Source organism: Acinonyx jubatus, chromosome D2 (assembly GCF_027475565.1).
Source record: "Acinonyx jubatus isolate Ajub_Pintada_27869175 chromosome D2, VMU_Ajub_asm_v1.0, whole genome shotgun sequence".
NCBI classification, from domain to species: domain Eukaryota; kingdom Metazoa; phylum Chordata; class Mammalia; order Carnivora; family Felidae; genus Acinonyx; species Acinonyx jubatus.
In genome coordinates this window covers 11,239,820-11,262,238 of record NC_069393.1, presented here as the reverse complement: position 1 = coordinate 11,262,238, position 22,419 = coordinate 11,239,820, and the positions used below count along the sequence as shown (strand labels likewise).

Genomic DNA, 22,419 nt, shown 5'->3' with positions numbered 1-22,419 from the left:
ATTAAAACAAAACAGCACAGATGTGTAAGATGATCCACTAAAATTTCATATAAGGCGAATGGTCATAGCAACTGATTTACAACTTGGAAACTCAATAAAACTATCAAGTTGTGATTTAAGAGATGCACAGTTCTACTCTGGAGAAGTACTGGATGGTTGTTAGGATCACATGGGATAACGCTTGGGACATCATAGAGCCCAACAGCTGTCACAGAATATGTGTTTTAAGCTTGAAATCTGTGCATTAGGCAATGTGGTGGTTTTAAAAATATGTTCACAACTTTTAAAAATTAAATTTCATTCAACTTTACATTCCAGTGTGGTAAACATAGAGTGTAATGTTACTTTCAGGTGTACAATCTAGTGAGTCACCCCTTCCATCCATCCCCCTGTGCTCCTCACAACAAGGGCCTCCTGAGTCCCCATCACTGATTTCACCCCCACCCCCTGCCCCTCTGGTGACCATCAGTGTATTCTCTGTAGTTAAGAGTCTGTTCCTCGGTTTGTCTAGACAGACCTTCTCTTTCTGAGACAGACTGTCTCTTTCTCTCTCTTTCTCTTCTTACACTCCTCCCCCACCCGCCCCAGAGGTGGAGCGTATTCCCCTTGCCTTGAGTGTGGGCTGGGCTCTGCAACTCACTTTTAGTTTAATAAAACTCAGAAGATATGATCAATGACACTTCCAGGGTTAGGTTATAAAAAGACTGCGGTTTCTGCCTTGGATGTGTGCACGCATGGGTGTACACGGTATTATCACGCATCCTGGAGGAAGACAGATATCATGTCAGAAAGTGGCGCGGGGGTGGAGGCAAGGAAGCCAACTGTTATCTCTGGAGGGACTCGGGCAGCCTATGGGTAGGGCTTGTGGCAAAGGCTTGTCAGCAACCACTGGCTGAGCTCAGAAGTGGATTCTCCAGCCTCTACTGGGCTGTAAGATAACTGGCCCACAGCTTGATTGCAACCTCTTGATAGACCTGCAGAAGGCCAGCTAAAAGCTGCATCACTTACCACAAAGAAATTTTGGAAACAAGCTAAACGTTCATCCATAAGACACTGAATTATCTACAATGCACAATGGGGTATACGTATTTTTGAGAAAGAACGAGGAAAAGCGTTTATAAAGTGATATTACAATGATACCCAGAATAAATTGTTGTTTTTGTTGTTGTTGTTTAAATATTTATTTATTTATTTATTTATTTATTTATTTATTTGAGAGAGACAGAGTGCGAGTGGGGGAGGAACAGAGAGAGAGGGAGACACAGAATCTGAAGCAGGCTCCAGGCTCCAGGCTCCGAGCTGTCAGCACAGCCCAAGGGGGAGCTCAAACTCATGAACTGCAAGATCCTGACCTGAGCCAAAGTCAGACACTTAACTGACTGAGCCACCCAGGCACCCCCAGAATAAATCGTTAAATGAAAAAAACAGGTGCCAAAGAAGATACATAATATTCTCCTTTTGTATAAGTAAGAAGGGGAAGGGTACATGCACTTCTTTATTTTTGTCAAAAGAAACACAGGGAAGGAAAATAAACCTGAGACTAACAAATATAAATGGAATTAAAACTTTTCAATTTTTCTATGATTTCGACTTTAGCCAGGTAAATACTTTACATATTCAGAATGTAAAATTAAATCAAAATAGTTGGGGGAAAAAAAAACCCTAAAATAGAAAAAAAAACCAGAAACAACTACAATAAACTGCATTATCAAATCGACAGCACAAACATAAACATGTTATTATTAACATAAACTTAAATAAAAAATAATTTAAGACACTTCGAAGCACAGAACTCAGACTCTCTACTGCACTAAATCTTATACACTGTAGTAAATTCTATAGTCACAAGGAAATCTAGTTTTCTTAGTAGTTCCATTATTGTTGAGGTATCACTGTTGTAATTCCGAATCTAATCTGTAGGTACTAGAACTAATAAGCAAATATATACATATATACTTCAATGTTTCAAGTAAAAAGATTTTCTATAGAATCAGAGTTTTCACCATGAATGAATGTGGATACCAGTGAGAACCGGAGTGGGGCGGAAAAGAACAGTGAGTGATGCTGCATTTGAACCGAAGATGGCAGTTTCTATCACTTCTTACGAATTTAAATCCTAGGTCTGCCCTCTGACAGCTGTGACACTCCGGTACAATGAGAGCCCCCCAGCACCCAGATATTGTCTTCCAAATGATATTCCCTATTTAGAGAAATGGCAGATTCCAGGTCTAGAGCAGAAAAAGTGTGGGGCGAGATCTGAACATCTTTTGCCAGAGAACAAGGCGATGCCCGAGAGTAATAACGTCCTTTCATAAGGACCCAGAAAGGGCTGTTGTTGGATAAATCTGGAAAATGCTGAGACTCCAAAGTAATAAAAATGGTAATAAATTATAATGCATCAAATTAAAAGAAAATCTTGATCCAAAGTGAAATTCAGAAGGGGAGAAGGTGGGAGAAAAGGAGAGGATGAGAGGGAGAGGGAAAGAGAACAGAGAGACAGTGAGAGAGACAGCGAGCGAGAAATTGTATGTGTACTTGGTACGTGGGGCAGAGGGAGAAAGAGACAGAGAAACACGAAATGAGGGGAAGAGGGTAGGGGTGTCTGGGGAGGGAGAGGAGGAGGAAGACAGAAAATTCTTTTTTAGAGAATAATAGATGTGTTGACAATTGATTCAGGCTAGGATTATCCCTGGGTGCTAAAAGCAGGTTGCTGAGGAATAAAAATTCACATTGTCTTCTCCCTGTAGATTACTTATTAATTACAGAGCATCATTCCATAGATACCTTATTAATTTCAAAGGGGAAAAATGATCCTTTACGTTGGATAGATTTACCAGTCGGCATGTAACCAAATGATCAAGCTTATCATCAGTACTGGATCAAGCTTCCAGCTTGTGCCCTTTGCTGTGACACAGTGAGAAGTGCACGTCACTGATGTCAACAATGTTTAACCCTGTGGTTTTCAAAGTGTGGTCCTTAGATCGGGAACATCAGCAGCACCCGGGAACTTGTTGGAAATGCTGTGACTGCACCCTGACACAGACCTGTTGAATCAGAAACCCTGGGATAGGGCGGGCAGTCCATGTCCAGAAAGTTTCCCTAGGACGCTAAAGCATGCTAAAATTTCAGACCCCCTAGTTTAACCTGAATCTGATGAAAACATCAGACAGATTCAGATCACAGATTTTCTACTAGCCTGAACTCTTTAAAAATGTCAAGGTCACAAATAACACAGAAAAAGTAGAGCCTGGGAGGGTTTGTAGGAAGAAACTTTTAGATGAAAGCTAAAGAGATAACAATCGAGTGAGTTTTAACTGGATCCTGAATTTAAAAAAACAAAACAAAACAAAACCTCTGTCACAATGTCTGCAACTTATCAACTTACTTTCGAGCGACGCTCAAAAAATAAAAACAAACAAGCAAAAACAGATAAAAAGTAAACAGATAAATAAAATCTATATATTTTTACCCATGTGTAGAAAAAGAAAAAGAAACCTGAAATAACGGTAGCAATTAATGTACATCAATGTCATTGAGCTATTTTTTTTCAGCTTTTCTGCAATTCTGAACATTTTCCTAGGGAGTGGAACAAAAATTAATGCAAAAAAAAAAAGATATCTAGACAATGAAAGAAAGCTGAGCATTCTAAAAAACAAAACAAAACAAAGAAACAAACAAAAAAAAACAAAAGCAAAGAAGTCAACACACAGAACAATTCCGTGACTTCGTTTTTGCAAAGAGAGAGAGTGTAGACTGAAGCCGCTGCGGGTTCGACCACCGGAGTGGCACAGCTGGGCTCCAGGGTCAGTAACTACTGAGTGCGGACGGTGGTTCCACAGCCACCCACACACGGACCACATTAAACAGTGCCGTACTTCCAATCTTCCCCTTTACCGTGGAGGAAACACGGAGAGAGTTAATAACATTATCAGCCATGCGCTTTTAAGGTTCAGCATCCCCATAAAACCGAAGAATCTCGACCTGCAGCCTCAGCAGTGAAATTACTGCCATGAAAATCACGGCCAATGGCCGAGTGGCACGAAAGAATAATTATACGTGTTTACTGGTTAGCCATCAGTCAAGTCCAAGCAGCACGAGATGAAATGTGAAATGCAATTAAATATGAATGCATGGTCTGAGGGCCTCCCAGCCAACAGACACACACACACACACACACACATACACGCGCACACGCGAAATGAGTATAATAATCCTCTTCGGATATTTTTCCTGGTAATTCTAAAAGGCTATGGGAAAGTACAAAACAGTAAGTCCTAAATGACATCCTTTGAAGAAGGGGTTCAATCAGCTGCAAACAAATCAATACAGAAAGGGTTTGTGGAAGTATGAAACCTTTCAATTCGCAATCATCCGTTCTTGAGAAACTCTACAATCATGGCAAGATGCGCTCCCCATATTTAAAGTGCATGATTTATGACTGACTTTCGTCTACAGCTTTTATGAGGAGGCATTTTTTAGCTGCCCCATGGGAGTTGCTAACATCTGCACTGATGAAAGAATTGTAAAGAGCAAAATTCACAAAGGATTACCACTATCAGATTTTTTAAAAGAGAAGCAATACATTATAATTTGATGTACTGATAGTTTTTGAAGTACTTTCCAATGTAAACTTCAAAAGATCATAATGAATATTTAATTTCGATGCAGCACACATTGAGAGTTCAAAATTACTGGCCACTAGGAAACTAAATCCACCGATCAAAGAATGTAACCATTTATTACATCCACGGGCATGATTTGGAGCTGTGATTATATGTAAATCTCATGTCTTTACAATTGATAACTGGGGGATTAACCGGATCTTTCTGCAACCTTAAAATAGGGTAAGCAGTCAATAGTGAGAGGAGTTAATCAGTTAATGGATAGCAGTTGCAGCTGCAAAATGAAACACATTCTTTGAAAATCTGAATTCTAATCTTGAATGGTCTCTAATACTATAAGTAAGCACTATTTTGAAGCCTTTTATTAGTAAGTCTCTTTGCCCGTCTTCAGTTGCCAGCTGTGTATCCATTAGACTTGGGGGGGAAATAGCAAAGTCCACCTGAGGAACAGCTCGGAATCGAGGGTTCTTGAGTGAAGGCTCTTGAGTCAACCAGGGCTTCAGAGAGGAACCGGAGCCTGTGGTTATGACCGTGTTCCATGCAGACAGACAGAACTGTGTTGAAATAACTCCACCACTACGAGCTGTGCCGCCTAGCAAAACTCACATCAGTTTTCCATGCCTTAACTTCTCTATCTGTAAGATGGGGATGTTAACAATGGTCTACCGGGGCACCTCGGTGGCTCAGTCAGTTAAGCATGTGACTCTTGACCTTGGCTCAGGTCACGATCTCAACGTCGTGGGTTTGACCCCCCCCCCCCCCCCCCCGTGTCACACTCTCCGCTGATGGCGCAGAGCCTGCTTGGGATCCTCTCTCCCCACTCCACCCCCCTTGCAAAATGAATAAACAAACTTAAGAAAATAATAACGGTCTACCACACTGGTGGGTTGTGATGATTCCACGAGACAACGTGTACGAAGCACCTGACAGAAGGTCTGACGTACATTAAGTGCCCGGTGAATGCAGCGAGGACAGCGGCTGCCGCTGTCTCTTAGCATTTCTGTCAGACACGATCCTAATAGCCTTTGCTAGCACTTCCCTATCTGTAGCTTGTGAGTCGGTTGGTGGTTAAGGTTGGCGATGGTCCCACGGTCCGGGTTGCAGCGGTGGTGGCCGCGATGGTTGTGGGGGTGGGGAGCTCTGGTCCCTTCTGTTGGTGAAGCCAGATTTCCCATAATCCCCTCCACCGGTTTCCCAGTATTCCAGCCCCTCCAGGAAGGTCTATCTGAGACAGTGTGTGTAAGAAGAAGACTGTGCAGAAACTTGGCACCGGGGTCAAGTATTCCCCCTCCCAGCTTAATCCCTGAATATAACTGCTTGTCTACCGGTCTACTGTCGCCCTCCTCTGTCCCCTCTCAAAGGCACTGCACACTTTCCTCAGGGTCCCAGCATGCAATAGTTTCTAAAGGACAGTTCTTCCTTTGGCAAGGCACTTTGTTGGGGGTGCGGGGGCGCTGGCTCTTAAACGTCTTCTAAGATCACCCCCATGGAGTTCTGCTGCATTCCTAAGCTGAATTTCCCTGTGGTTCTTATTTGACCCCCAGTGAGGTGATACCCAACACATGCAGAACTCTGAAGTCCAGGGGCATGACACGAATAAGCACCTAGATGAGATCATCGCTCTCTTCTCTATTTGTATGACGATGCTTTTGTGACAGGCTGGTCTCTGACACTGGCACGCAGAGACGGGCAATTAGATCCTGTTCCCTACTGCCCTCCTGACACCTAGCAGAGCAGCCGGTGTGGCTAGGTGTTGGGAAAGCATTTACTGAAGGACAGAATAAATGGCAGAAAGAAAATAAGAGAGACAGTGGAGAGAAAGGGAGAAAGGACAGGTGGAAGGAAAGGAAGGGAAGGGAAAGGAAGGGAAGGAAAGGGAAGGGAAAGGAAGGGAAGGGAAGGGAAGGGAAAGGAAGGGAAGGGAAGGGAACGGAATGGAACGGAATGGAACGGAAGGGGTATTCTAATATCAGTTCTGAACTCAGAATGAAATCTCTCAAACATCTGATTTCCTTAAAAAAAATTGCCAGCCAGTGGTTAAGTTCAATGTTTAAGAACAGTTTAGGTCAAGAAAATGAACGATTAGGGGACAAACATAAAAGCAAAAAGTGATAACACAGGTGAAGTGTTCTCCAAGAACACAGTGTTAAAATGGAGGGAGTTTAAATGGTAACACCTGTAGGGAAGGATCCCCTCGGAGCTGATCATTAAATACTAAAATAAGATACCGATGGGGCATATCATCTCTCTTCTTCAAGCATCTTTGAAAACAGGAAGAGTGATGCCCATCTGCCTGGAACAATTTAGGACTCTTTCTGCCAAGATGACTTATCAAGCCCCATTCCCATGCTGATAAATTTTTCATAGTCTCCTTTCTGACTATGTCCAAATGGCCATTGTAAGTAATCTCCTAGGATATTAACATTTGGAGTACATGTGCCTACCGAGGCTTTTAATATAAATGAACATTTAGAGAATAATTTAGGATTAGAAGTCTCCACCGTTTCACATTTCATGAAAGTATGTCAAATTTATGTCAGACTTTCAGATGGAGGACGATATTTTTTCCGACAGAATAGCATGACACGTATACGAACTGAATGCATACCTGGGATGCCACACAACTGCTGCTTTCCCAGGAGACAGGACTTCACTTAAAAAACAAGAAACAAAAACATTGGGGCAGATGAGGCTAACCATCCTGATACAAACGTATGAGAAAACAGCACAGGAAAAAAAAGAAAAAAGAAAAAAAAGACAAGAGAAGCGTTTTAAAATTTTTTCAATTATTTAAGCTAGCAAGGAATTATTTAACAGTGTCAATTAAAATTTCCACTGACTCACATCAGAAGCAGCTTCAGAACCAAGCTTTTGCCAGACTCCTCCTGTCTCTAAAATGTATCACTCTGGGGTGCCTGGGTGGCGCAGTCGGTGAAGCGTCCGACTTCAGCCAGGTCACGATCTCGCGGTCCGGAAGTTCGAGCCCCGCGTCAGGCTCTGGGCTGACGGCTCGGAGCCTGGAGCCTGTTTCCGATTCTGTGTCTCCCTCTCTCTCTGCCCCTCCCCCGTTCATGCTCTGTCTCTCTCTGTCCCAAAAATAAATAAACGTTGAAAAAAAAATTTTTTTTAATGTATCACTCTGTACCGCTTATGGCAGTGTCTCTGTTATAAAGAACATATATTTATATCACCGGGAATGAAAGTAAATAACAGATACGCAAATTGATGTTTATTAAAGGCTGGCTATGTGCCAAGCACTATATTAACCCGCACTTTACATACACTTAAAACTTTCACCCACGTTAAAAGACGATATGAGGCAGATACAATTATTATACCCATTTTACAGATGAATAAACTGAAGTTTTGAAAGGAACCCGTGGAAAACTTAGGCTCCTGGTCTCCCACAGCTGCACTGAGACCCTCAGGCCCTCATTTCTCAGGGACATCAGCAGCTCCCTCATTTCCTGAGTGGCCGAGACGTGGGTGTGAAAGAGAAGAGTCAAGGATAAAGCCGTAGTTTGGGGCCTGAGCCACTCTGGAGTCAGACAGGACTGTCCTTCTCTGAGATGGGAAAGGAGGGAAGGAAGGAGATGACGGTGCAGGGAGAAACCAGGAGTTTATTTTGGGCGAGTTAGGTTTGTGGTGCTCATCAGGCAAGCAGGTGGAGTTCAGGGGAGAGACCCAGGGTGGGGATGTACACGTAGGACTTCAACTCACGAAACTGGGGAGGGTGTAGATGGGGCCGGGGGACTGAATCCGGGGCACTCCCACACTCGGACGAGGTCTAGGGGAGGAAGCAAGAATAACAAAAGGAAGCTGAGAGAGGGAAGAAAGACTCAGGAGACAGCCTCGTCCGGAAGCCCAGTGAAGACAGTATTTTGAGAAGGAAGGAGTGACAGTAATCTACACTCAAGTACCCGGGCAGGCCAAGTATGACGAAGGCCGAGTACTGATAGCTGGATTATGCTACCTGGAGATCACAGACATCCTTGACAAACCGACGGTCATGCTGTAGATGTGATTCTGTGTCCTATTTCTCTCAGTTGTCAGTAAACACTCCTTGAAACCGTATGTTTTTTAAGTAGGCTCCACGTCCAACGTGGGGTTCAAACTCACGACCCCAAGATCAAGGGTCGCACGCTCTACCAACTGAGCCACCCGGCTGCTCCTGAAACTGTATTTTTTAATGCCTGTAAAATATCCCTTAATATAAATGTACAATGACTTATTTAACTAAATTGCTAATGCTGGATATTTAGATTATTTCCAATTTTTTTTTTACTTTTATAAATAACATGCAGAATCATCCTTGAATGCCAATCAGTAATACTAGATTTAAGTGAGTTCACGTGAGTATTCTAGCATGCACCGAAGCGGTACAAAATACAAGGGAACTGTTGCTACGAAGAGCATATTTACAATAATAACCGTCCATAACATTTGGGTCCGTTATAATTGAGTTCTATGACACTTAATATTAAAGAGCATATCCATAATGATAATAATATAGTTGTAATATTGTAACAAAAAAGCGGGGAAATTTGTGGCACAAAGTAATTCCTACATAGTGCCAACTGTTTTTATTGGCTATTATTATTACTTTCTTCTTTGCAGGAGGACAAGAAGTTCGAGAAAAAAGCGTTTGGACCCTTTTGTGTCGGGAGCATGTCCCCTTTGGCCATCATTCTTGCTGCAACAAATCGTGCAAGTTGTATTTGGGAGGTTTCTATTACACATAAGGAGGGGCTTCTTCATATGTGCATGTAACATGTCGGCATGGCCACTTACAATAAAAATGCCCCGATTCAGAAACGTTCCCCATTCTACTGCTAGAGTGACGCTCAGAAGACGACGACAGCAGCAAAAGCCCCATGAAGCCAGATGTCAGAACTCGTCAGGCCTTCCTCTTCTCTAGCCTCGCCACCCAGGATCGAAAAGTGCCTCATCTCCAACATCACACACAGCTCCCCATGGTCTGTAAAGCAGAGTCCCTGTCTCTGGACGTGGAGGCATCTGGCAGGTGGCGCTCATTTTCCTTCCCTCCCGCTACCCCTACGCCTTCTGCAGCTCTCTGCACCACCTCCCGGGCTCCAGCGAGCGCCTGCCCTTCCCCGCTCTGTGCCCTTCTGTTAGGCCGCCTCCTTGCTTGGAGTGCAGGGCTCCAGTCTATCACCACCAGGCAGAGCGCCAAGGGCAAAGGTTTTGGAATCAGACAGGCCTGTGTCCCGGCTGTGCCCTTCTCACGTGCTAGTTGTGTGACCTTGGAAAATTAGCGAGCTTCTCAGAAACTCTTTTTCTCACCTGCAAATGGCCATCATGATACCTACCTTGCAGGACAGGGCTATGGTTTATGTAGAGTCAGATATCAAAAGGGGCGCCTGGGTGGCTCAGTCGGTTAAGCGTCCGACTTCGGCTCAGGTCATGATCTCACAGTCTGTGGGTTCGAGCCCCACAGCGGGCTCTGTGCTGACCGCTCGGAGCCTGGAGCCTGCTTCGGATTCTGTGTCTCCCTCTCTCTCTGCCTCTCCTCCGTTCATGCTCTGTCACTCTCTCTCTCTCTCTCTCTCTCAAAAATAAAATAAACATTTAAAAAATGTTTTTTTAAAAAGACAGCAAAATATCTGGCCCAGGGGTGCCTGGGTGGCTCAGTCGGTTGAGCGTCTGACTTTAGCTCAGGTCATGATCTCGAGGTCAGTGAGTTTGAGCCCCTAGCCTGCTTCGGATTCTGTCTTCCTCTCTCTCTGCCCCTCCCCCGCTCATGCTGTGTTCTCTCTGTTTCTCAAAAATGAATAAACATTAAAAAAAATTTTTTTAATAAAAATAAAAAATTAAAAAAAGTATCTGGCCTAATATCCATTATGTTTTTAAACTCTACTTCTCAATAGACAGTAAATGCACATGATTCAAAACTCTAAAATATACGAGATAATAGCTCTCCCTTTCACTCCATCCTCCAGATGAAGTTCCCCTACCACAGGGTATATATTCTTTTTCCCAATTTTTTTGTGCATCTTTGTGGAGATACTACACACGAATCGTGGTATACATAAAGTTACTGACATCTTTCTTCTCTCACTTCATAATATATCTTGGAGAGCCTTCCATCTCCTAGGGGACTATATGCATATATTATTTCAGAGGGAGAGAGTGTGTGCGCACACAGTGGAGGGGGAGAGGCAGAGAGGGAGAGAATCCTCAGCAGGATCCATGCTCGGCGTGAAGCCCGATGTGGGACTCGGTCCTACAACCCGGGATCAAGACCTGAGCCAAAATCAAGTGCGGGATGCTCAGCCAAGTGAGCCATCCAGGCGCCCCTGTCTTATTCTTTTTTAAAACAGCTCTAGTATTCCAAGGTATGGATGCACCATCATTAAAATAAGCCACTCCCCTACAGATAGACTTAAAGATTCCTGGTAATCTTTTTTTCTCCAACACATTATTATAAAAGTTTCCAAATGTAAACAAAAGTTGAATCTAACAGTAAATGCCCATGCACTTACCAGCTAGATTCTATAAATAATTTATCATGCACTTGCCTTATCAAATGTCTAATCACCCCTCCATCCCTCTATCCATCTCTCTCATATTTTTTTTAAATTTCAAAATATGTTGCACGTATCATTGCGCCCCCCTCAAGATATCATCTGTTATTAGGTAGTAAACTTTGGCCATTAGCAATGCAAACCTGTATAAACACTTTTCCACCCATGTGTGGCTATTTCTCGGAAACTGAACCGTGGGGAATGTGCACTGATAATTTGCAGGGATATTGCGAAACTTCTCTCTATTGAGGGTGTAGCAATTGATGCTTCCATAGGCAAAGTAAGCAAGCCTCTGTGTTTACACAATTATTTCAAATTTTTAAATATTTGCCAATACCAAAGGTAAAGAAAAAAAAAGGATGGTTTCATTTTGCATCTTTGTTTTCCTATGCATAGGAAAATACCTGCATTTCTTTTTCTTTTGATTCTCTGTTCTTTGCCTATTTTTCTACCAGAAAAATAGCTGATTAGCACAACTCTATATACTGAGGACACTAGCCCTTTCTATTATGATTTGCAATTATTTTTTTCCAACTTTGCCATTTCCACTTTGATGTGACTATGACTTCTTTTTCCAAGCACAACTTTATTTTTGTGTTAGTTTATTTCCAAGAAGTACTAAATACCTAGTATTTCTCCATTACTCGCTGCCCCAGGCTCAACCCTTACAACGGCTTGACTCAAATTCTACTGAGTTACTTGCAGGGTCCAGTTGTGCTGTGTCTTTCCCACCTATGGGCTCTTGTATATGTTGCTTCTTTCTGGAACATTCTCTCGGTTCGTTTCTCCGGGCTGATTGCTACTAGTCCTTCGAGACTGAGCTGAGAGGCTGTGCCTACAGCACAGATTCCCTTAATCCCCAAGGCAGGTTTCATGGTTTTGTCCCGTCTTTGCCTAGTGCCTTATGTGCACCCTGATCAGAACCCCTTCCTTCTGTGATCTAATTAGCTGCTTCCTGGCTTTCTCCTCCAGATCTGTGAGGGAAAGGACTACAATTTATTCATTCATCATTGTCTCTTCAGCCTCTAGCCCAGTACCGGGCATATATGTAGGTGCTCAATAAGTGTTTAAGGAAAAAGGCAAGGGAGGAGAAGCAAGGGAGGGTGCGAGCGGTAGAGGGTGTTATGGACTGAAATGTGCCCTCTCCAAATTCGTACGACGAAGCCCTCACCCTCAGTGCCTCAGAACGTGACTGTATTTGGAGACAAGGACTTTAAAGGGTGATTAAAGTAAAATGATTAGGGCCCCCTGTTTACAGGGGGCCCTAACCCAATCTGACCGATGCCCTTATAAGAAGAATAAATTTGGACCCTCCGGAGAGATAGCAGGGATGCATGCACACAGACAAAAGACCATGCGAGGACACAGCAGGAAGGTGGCTGTCTGCGAGTCAAGGAGAGAGACCTCAGGAGCACCTACCGATACTCTGACCTTGGACCTGGAGTCTCCAGAACTGTGAGGGAATATGTTTCTGTTGTTGAAATCACCCGGACTGTGGAATCGTGCTATGGCACCCCTAGCAAACTCCTACACAGCCCTGGAAACGCACGAGGGAGGCTTGGAGGGTGCAGAGGGAGCACGGCTGGGTCGCCTGGGTCGCGACTATCTAAATGTAGACCATTAGAGGCACACGGAAGATTCATACGTCTTGGCAAGTATGTCACAACTCAGGGGAAAAAAAAGTGGTTCTTTATTTTCCATTCAGAACAAAGAGAGGAGGCTGATTTTAAACTAAAACCTCTGTTCTCTAGATTATAATGTGAACATATAATTAAATTTGATTTTGATTGGGTAAGGCTCTCTCAATTATAATTCTCATGGATTTAAGTCATAAACTATAATGGATTTACATGGTGTGAGAATTTAGTCTGATTATAATAAGCCACTCGAGCTTAAGGAGGGACGTGCATTCACAGCAACACTGCCTTGTTGGGACTGCTGGAAAAATCACTGTAATTTTTAGTCTGCCTAGAAAGTTGAATGCTATTTTTCAGATTTAGTAGTTTCCTCTTTACTGCTGGGTTAGTTTGTTTCAAAGAGATGCTTTCCTTAGAAAATGAAATCTGATACACTGCTGTTCTCAGTGGCGTTATGAAAAAAGAGAAAAATTAATCATGGGACATGAAGTCCTTGAGAGTGCTCTTGTGGCCAAACGTTTCCTCTCTGATGAGGGCCATAATTTTGTGTTAAAAACTATACGCCAACTTGGACAAACTATTCATTTCCCTTCGTATTTTGGGGTGAGTCAGTATATCTATGGCAGTACATAAATCATTAAGTGAAATCAAGAAATGTCTGGTTTTCACTTCCAAATATGATGGAAGCGTGTGAAATTATATTCCGTCCATATGATGATGGCTATGATCTGGAGGCTACATGGTTAATTTCCCTGACAGACTATAAAATCACCCAGCCAGGGACGGTGAAAGCTGTTAATCAGGAAGATAACCTTTGAAAGCCTTACCCCTTTCATAATGGCTGCTAGTTAAATATGAACATCTGGGAAATCATTATGAATTCACTGTGCATAAATCTATTGCCCTATGTACAGAACTCCTTTTTATTACAAACAGACTGTACATAATAAGGAAAGAAAAAAATGTATCAATGTTCTTTTTTTTTTTTACCATGCACATATTTGATGTACCATTTATTAACAAAATTCGACATCGCCCTTGGATGTCTGCAACACTGGCTATAAAATGGGGATGACAGTATTTAGTCAAGAACATATCTAAAAGGTTTTAATGTTTTAGCAATGCTTTGAGGATTTAAATGCTTTAACTGTGCTAATTTTTATGATGTTGATACTGTCTCAGAGGTTTACTTTGATATCTTATGCATATACAATATAAACTGAGAGAAATGGCCTTTTGTTTTCTACATACATACATCAGACAGGTTGACAAATTTGAGAAGGGATTTCCACGAGCCACTTTTTTTCCTCCCAACATTTTTCCCTGTATTCTAGAAAGAACCTTCCAACATGGGCACCTACACCATTCAGCGAAGAGATGTCTTCTAGATTTGTTATGGACGCAGATGTCGGCATGCTTAACTTACTTACGAAAAGTGAAAAACCGAATAAAGACTTTCCCACCTAATGAGGCTTGATTGGCAACGCCGGCAGATTTTGAGAGGCAATTCTCGTGCCATTTGAGAAAGGAACACTGAGTTTTACACAATGAGAAAACAATGACCAGATTACAATTCTGGCTAATGGTGTTAAGCCACTAACACTCTTCTGGTATAAACCTTAATTTTCTGAAATGTGTAACTAAGACAGACCCTAATCCCAGATGAAATTTAATTGAAGGTTGTTTTTAAAAACCTGGCAGGAGATATTTCTCTTTGGCGTGCTGCCAACTAAAACGGACTCTGGACATTTCTTCATTGTTACTTCAGCCAAGTTAGACCATAATGAGAACCAGTCTTTTGGACTTTAACCCGACAGCTTAAACAAGATTTAAAATCTAGCTTCTTTATTAAAATACATTAACAAGTGTTTTCAAAAAGCTTGGCAATTAATGTATACATATTTATCCATAAGAGTAAGTAACATACATAGGCAAATATAACCAAAGGCAAAATATAGTGTGCCTGTGCTCATTTATACTTGCGGACAAGGGATTTCTATTCCCTACGTGAAGCTTTCCTGCATTAACAGTAGAGGAAAAATTAGTTCAATACATCAATATGAAGAGAAAACGCAGCTAAAACAGAAGGCTAACGTACTGGATAAATTAGGTCAGAAGATCTTGTTAGAGACCCTTATAATTTACGTAAGTTACATTTGTGACGCTTGACAAAATTGTAATTGAGTAAATATCAGCCTAATTGGTTTGTTGCTCATCTCCCCATGAGAAAGCAGGGGAGCGAAAGCCTTGTTCTGAGGAGCAACTGTTTACCTAGAGAGAAGGGCAAAGAGAACGAATGGTTACTGTCTGTCTACTACAGGTCAGCTCCTATGGTATAGACGCTTCATTTCTTTTAATACTTCATAGCTCTGTACAGAAAGAAACAGGGTCTCCATGAAGTGCTGAGAGATTGGGATACAAGAAGGGAGCCCGGGTGACTCAGTCGGTTAAACGTCTGACTCTGGATTTTGGCTCCGGTCATGATCTCACGGTTTCTGAGTTTGAGCCCTGCATTAGGCTGTGTGCTGACAATGTGGAGCCTGCTTGGGATTCTCTGTCCCCCTCTCTCTCTTCCACTCTGCTCCTCTCTCTCTCTCTCTCTTTCTTTCTCTCTCAAAAATAAATAAACATTAAAGAGAGAGAGAGAGACAGAAATTAACTGACTTTCTCCATCAGCAGAGCTAAGAGCAGAACTAGATCCCAGCTCTCTACTTTTTCCATCTGAACACGATGCACCCTCAAGGAAAGAAAAGATAATACTTTGGCTTTTGTTCTTTATAAAGCCAAAAACCAGCACTTTCTCCATCCTCCAATCAATGGTTCATAAGCTGGGCTGCTCATTAGAATCGTCTGAGGAACATTCTAAAAGTATCTGGGTCCCACAGCCAGAGACCTTGATTCAAAATGGCTGGGATCCACCCAGGCACTTCGACTTTAAAGAAATCTCCACAGTTGAATCTGATGCATATTCAGGCTTGAAGTGCTGTTCTTGCCCAAGCCTAGCAAATGTTCTATCCCTGTCCTCTCCTAAATTCCCAGTTGAATGGGGAAGATTATACAGGAATCCTTACTGAACAGCTACTTAAGTTCCAAGAATTACATAAAAGGATTTAATAGATACATACCTCATTTAGTACGCGGTAAGAAGGAGATCAACGCTTACACAGACCCAGTTACTGTTTCTTTAAACTTATGGAAACAGTAACCTTATTTCTGAAATACACCTTGTCTCTCCCTTAAAAATTTCAAAAAGCATTGTTTATTTCAAGAGTTCCTTCACCAACCGATCAACCAACCGACCGACCGAAACGACAGACTTTCCTCTAAGCCCAAGACACTTAAGAATTCGTGCTGTTCTACCTCCTGGTCCTACCCATAAAACACTCTGTCTGTGATGCCCTGCAGAGGCCTTCAAAAATGTTCATGACCTCTGACCTCTAAGGGTGATCTCCCGTGTGCTCTTGGACAAGCCCGGCCAACTACTCTGTGGGGCCTGACGTTTCCTCTTCTGCTTTGGACACCCCCACCCCCACCCCACCCCCACGATGCCTGAAACAGCCTCTGAAGTCTTCAGTAGTGTCTAAGTGTATCTACCAGCTGCCTCTGGATGACAGATCACTGACCTGCCACCATAACTCGCTGGACGCTGTTGCCTCTGCCAAGCATTGTGCCGTTTCCGACGGGTACTACTTTCTCCTGGTGCTTTTGTGCCAATGAGCAGGAGTCCTTGAAGAGCTAATGTTGCTTTGGGCTCTCCAAAGTTAGGGAAGTGCAGAAGTCGCTCTACATTGCATGATAAGTGGGTGGGTGGCTGGGAATGCCTCACTCTTTGATTCAGCCGTGTATTTTCCCACATGAGCTCCCGGGAAGTATTACCCCACAGGCTTCCAGGACTGTAGTGCAGAGCGCTCCGTTTTTCTTTCAAGTTCCCCCCTGCCTACATCTCTGTAGGATTCACCTGGTGTTTCAAGTGGGAATGGCTGGTAGACAAACCAAGCGATGGGCACCATAATGCTGCAGATGTATCGCTCCCAACAATCACTAAAGCTTTATTATTCGCCCAACTTTGCCTAACTCCATCTACCCTGTGAAAGCGTTCTCTCTCCAGAAGTTCCAATCAGTCTCTCCTAGGAACTGTCTTCCGGCTGGCTGGTCAACCACACCAGCCCGACAGACATGCCCATGACATGTGTGAATTTGAGTAACGGGCCTGGAGAAGGTTCAAGCTAGGGACCACCATGAGGTCCACATCAATAAGAAAGTGCTTCCGGGTTTGAGCTGAGGTCGTGAAGGGGCAGGTGGTCCTCCACGTGGCTTCCGTTTGCCTTCCTCTGGGTCTCACACACAGAGCAGGGCCGAGCCACACGGTGAATCAATGTCTCACCGAACACGTGCCGAAAGCGTCTATCCAGAGGAAAGGTTCTAAATCCTGAGCAGAACTAGGTCCCCTGAATACTGGCCTACTGAAAACAAGCTTGAGAGAGTTGCAGGAAGCCAAGTTATCAGAAGCTTGTAAACTATGTAAACACTAGTTTAGACGAATTTGCCAGACAGAGCTTGCATTCTCTTTTTTTTGTTTTCCTCTACGGATCATTTCTTTATGTCTTCTTCCATCGCAGGCTTTTCCAGGCTTCTTATTCTCCCTTAGGGGGTATCTTACATCTTTCCTGTCCACACGCATGGCCTTCTTTAGGCCTTACTGGGAAATGTGCTTAAAATCTCTTCTGCCCAAATCACCCTATCCTTGAATTAGCCTTTTCTAGTTCAGACGTCAACCAAAGGTATTCTTTTTCCTTGTCCTGACTTTCAAAGATCTTGCCTTTCAGGGAACTGATTGGATGGTTTGGAGGGGAGGTGGGAGCACTCACAGAGGCAAGGCTCTAGAATAATTATGTTTAATATTCTGACCCCGTTTTGTTCCCAGGCTTGTGTGTCCTGAAAAGGTTGGGACTTCATCCTGCAGACAGCAGGGAACCACTAAAGATTTTGAGAAGCATGATACAATGAAATTCAGTCTGCCCACGATGGTTAACACGAACTAGGGAGCACGAAGGCAGGTGATCATGATGATAGAAAAAAGAGTGGCAGAATGAAAAAAAAAATGAAGGAGGTTTTAAGTGAAGGATGTATGAAACCAGTAAAAGAAATGCAGCTATCAGAATTGACAACTTGGGAGAGAATAAAATGTACTAAATTGGAGATAAAACATATTTCCAAAAACGGTGTTTGAGATTGTTAATGATATTGAACTTGGTCTTCGATAGGGAAGAGGTAAATAGAGAAAAAGAGTTAACATTGTAGCAGAGGATCGTACTACCAAGGAAAAGAACAGACAGAACCGAATTCCAAGAACTAACTAACCCCTAGGAACACCCAGAATTGCCAGAATGGAAGGTGAAAAAAGGAGATTCAGATTTTGGCCACAAAGCGGACACTAAAGGGTGACTTCTACCATAACTCTTGTTAAATGGTCTTGCCCAAGAAACAGTCCGCGTTGCTTCACTTTTGCGCTGGAGTAAATGCTCAGACCAGCTCTGGCAGGCTCAGTTCGCTGGTTGGTCCTACACCAGAGCATCACTCTGATGTTGCCTTTGAAGTCTCTCATTCTAATGAGGACTTTTTTATACTTCATTAACTACATCTCCCTAAAACGGGGCCAATGCACTCTCGCCTTGGGCCACAACAGAGTTGTAGTAGCGATTCCAAAGTATTTGTCGATACGTTAAAAATTTGCATGGCAGGACAGGCAGAGCCTGAAAAAATGGGAGTTCAATAAACATATGTTGAGGGAATAAATGAGTGGCTGAATGATGAGTGGCTGAATGTGAAAGCTTGAATTCTGCACAAACCAGGTGTAGACACTGGAATACTGAATAAAATTCTTTTTTTTTTTGAGAAAGACAGAATGCAAGCAGGGGAAGGGCAGAGAGAGACAGAGAGAGAGAGAGAGAGAGAGAGAGAGAGAGAGAGAGAGAGAGAGAGACTCTCACACAGGTTCCACATTGTCAGCACAGAGCCCAACATGAGGCAAGAACTCACGAAGCCATGAGATCGTGACCTGAGCTGAAATCAAGAGGCAGACGCTCAACTGACTGAGCCCCCCCAGGCACCCCTGATACCACATAAAATTCTTGATGGCCATGATATTGTACAGGTTGGCAAAGAGATAAAACAGTTAGGATTTAACAGCGTAGATTTTTCTACATAAAACCATCCTGAGCCAGTAATGTCTTAGCCAACCTGGTGTTGAGTACCCGTGACACGCACAAAAATGTGCCCCCATGAAAAACAGAGTTAAATACAAGCCAATGGTGCTATGCTATAATTTCAAAGCCAAGTTTTACATAAAAGTATTTGCAGTATGTCACTGAAGATTGACAGCAATCTCACCCCATGAGGCTCAGCACCAGGCAAGCCTTTGTAAGGGAACAATTAACTTCCGGTTCAGGTCTACAAACTGAAAACATCAATAGGATTTGGAAGGAATCCCAGGAAGACTGATCACAGAGATTAAAGGAATAAAAAAGGATTAAAAAATTAGCCCCAAAGAGAAAGATGAAAAAATGCAGTTTATTTAACCTAAGAAAGAGGAAGCTGATAAGCAAAGAAATTGTCTTCAAGTAATTTGTTTTGTTGTTGTTGTTTTTTATATGTAATTTCTTGTCAAACTGGTTTCCATACAACACCCAGTGCTCCTCCCAACAAGTGCCCTCCTCCATGCCCATCACCCACTTTCCCCTCTCCCCCACCCCCCCTCAACCCTCAGTTTGTTCTCAGTATTTAAGAGTCTCTTATGGTTTGCCTCCTTCCCTCTCTGTAACTTTTTCCCCCCTTCCCCTCCCCCTTGGTCTTCTGCTGAGTTTCTCAGGATCCACATATGAGTGAAAAAATAGTCTTCAAATATTTTGTCAGTGGGGCAAACAGCTCTTTAGCCCATAGGCAGCACAAGACAAGATGGGCTTCCCAGTGCAGACGCCAAAATGGAAGCACCATTAGCTTCCACCAATGGAAACCCCTGCCTGCGGGGGCTAGGATGTGTTTGATAGACTGTCACAGGCAGTAGGTCCAGTCCTTCTCTGGACCTTCCTTAGCATGAATATACAGCTCTGTATCTAAATAGCAGTCCAGGGAGGAAGGAGAAATTCTAGAAAGAATTTCTATCTTTGCAGTTCTGAAATTCTCACAGACACTTAGGCATCAAGAAATGTGAGAAGGAACTCTCACGAGAATATTTTTTCTTAAGATGCTTAAAATGGTGAATTCTGAACCTTAAATCATGAAGATAATTTGCTAACCTTGTTCTTGATTAGCTACAGGTCGGCTTTGCCCATGTCCCACCGTGCCATTCAGTAAATAACTTTATTCAGTTGTCTGAATAAAGAATACTCTATTTTCTACTGCCCCACATATCTGAATGTTGAAAGACTTCTGGAAAGTAAGTTATGACTTTTCTGAAAGGAATCGTTCATATAATATTCATATTCAGCCTCTAATATATATATTATAATATAATAATTCATATTCAGCCTATAAAGCAAAATGACTAGATGGTGGCATTTTTATTATCACCCTCTTCCAATTCTTGTCTCCTTTAGAAGGAAGGGGTCACTTTATAGTAGGTTCCAAGCTTAGGGAACACCCAGCTAAAGTCAACCCTTTCCCGTGAGGTAAGAAAATTACGAAGAACCAAACGAAAGAGGACTCTCTCCGATCCTTTATCTTACATTCCAAAATCTCAGACTCGTGAGTCAAAGTGTAGTTTTTTGGTCAAAGACTCCGTGAAAAAGAAGTAAAGAAAAGTCCTTTCTTGATATTGCATGGAAATGCAGAATCTAGCTGGGACTCACACAGCCAGAGTGGTTTCAGAATTGCTTCCGGAACAACAAAATCACTGTTGGAATCATAAATTTACCCCCACCATGGAGCCAGGACCATACGTACGGGAATAAGCGAGTGGTGAGTTCACACCTCGGCCAACAGACATCTGCTTGCTGGATGGATTTCATCTGGGGGTTATGGTCACTCAGCTGTAATCTGGGACGATACTGTATCCTGGTTGAACCATAGTTTCCTGGATGTGCCATTCGCTACGCTAAGCTTGAATCTCTACTTGATTTTGGCCCGTGTTTCTGCTTTAACTTTTGAATTCTATCTCCCGGTAGTTTCTGACCGTATATCATTTCTTCAAACTGATTAATTGTAAACGTTCTTCAGGTCTCTTGGCCTCTGTCCTCTTTTGTTGGCTGTGGGCAGTGTTCCCTGATGGCCTTCTGGGCCACATTCTCCTTTCCTCCCTGTTCTAGAACAGCAGCAGAACTATTTGCCCCTCCAACCCTCATCAGTCAGCTTCACATATATGCTGTGGCCTTGAAAACTTTTCATTTATTTCAGGCCCAATTCAGCAACAGAAGTTGTTCTCCTCAACAGGTAGCATAATATACTAAGTACATAATATAGTATAGTACTTAGTAAGTGCTTCATGTCTGTTGACTAGACGTGGGAATGAATGACCTGTGCCATAGTCGAGCTACTGATGATTTCCAGTTTTATGAACTAGACCTGCTATTCAATATAACTTTATTCTGTTGTCTGCATTCCCAGGTATTTGTAAAAGAACACTCTATTATCCATCAGCTGTTTAAATTTATTTTTTTTAAGTTCCTAGGTTATTAATCAATCCTCTCATAAAAAAAAAATCTGCACAGTCACCACAGATAAAGTCACTGCAGAATCTTTACTCCTTTTGTCCAACCTGCAGCTCCCTTGTTGGGTGCGACCAGCACTGGCTTCTGCAGACCCCTCGACGTTCCTCATTCTGCTCTTGTGTTCCTTTGGCTGTTTCCTCGAGGTCTTTTCTTCTCGTACAGGCACGTCTTGCAGGTCTATGTTTGGCTTTATACCTTCTTGCATAATTCAAGGAATCGTAAATCACGCCAAAGCCAGGTGTCTGGGCACAACCAAAATGGGTTCTGAACCGAAACAAAGATGACATTTGGTGCGGTCTTGTTCGTTTTGGCTAGTTTTTCCCTAATTTCTGTCTTAGACACTATTGCCTTCTGGGGTGAAGGACATCAATGGCCATTTGTTTCTGCTGAAGCAGTCGGTTGGTCATGAACATCCTGGTCTGCATAGTTACTGTGTCCTTCATGATAGTGGCCAAGCTTCAAGCACCAGGGAAGAAAAGACTAGCTATTTACATTGAAATTCATTGAAATTCATAAAATTAAATACAATTTCAATTCCTCAATCACACTATACACATTTCAAGTACTCAGCAGCCATATGAGGCTATTGCTTACCATGGAGATCTAGAATATTCCCATCATTAGAGAAAGATCTATTGGACAGCAGGGGATTAGGCCATTTTCAAACTTATCGATACAATATTGACTTTCTGTATAATCTTGTGCCAAATACTGACTATAACCTTTCAATGCACTTCAACCCTTGCCCTAGTCTGAAAACAAATCACACCCCAGTTTATTTTCCCAATCTGGCAACCCAATGTCAAGAAACGTCAGCAAAGAGAAACTTGACTCTTTTTTTTAATGTTTATTTTTGAGAGAGAGCGAGCACATGGGGGAGGGACAGGGAGAGAGGGAGACAGAATCTGAA

The 22,419-nt window shown here is 42.7% G+C and overlaps 1 protein-coding gene and 1 long non-coding RNA gene across 15 annotated transcripts in view; one reads left to right on the top strand and one right to left on the bottom strand.

Annotated features, from left to right (window-relative positions):
- The window catches only part of RNLS (renalase, FAD dependent amine oxidase), a 327,133-nt gene that overhangs the window by 250,795 nt on the left and 53,919 nt on the right, over positions 1-22,419 (bottom strand). The window lies entirely within an intron of this gene.
- On the top strand, positions 12,552-15,409 carry LOC128312660 (uncharacterized). The gene is made up of 2 exons (XR_008292225.1): positions 12,552-12,822; positions 14,139-15,409. It is a non-coding gene; the product is annotated as an uncharacterized LOC128312660 (long non-coding RNA).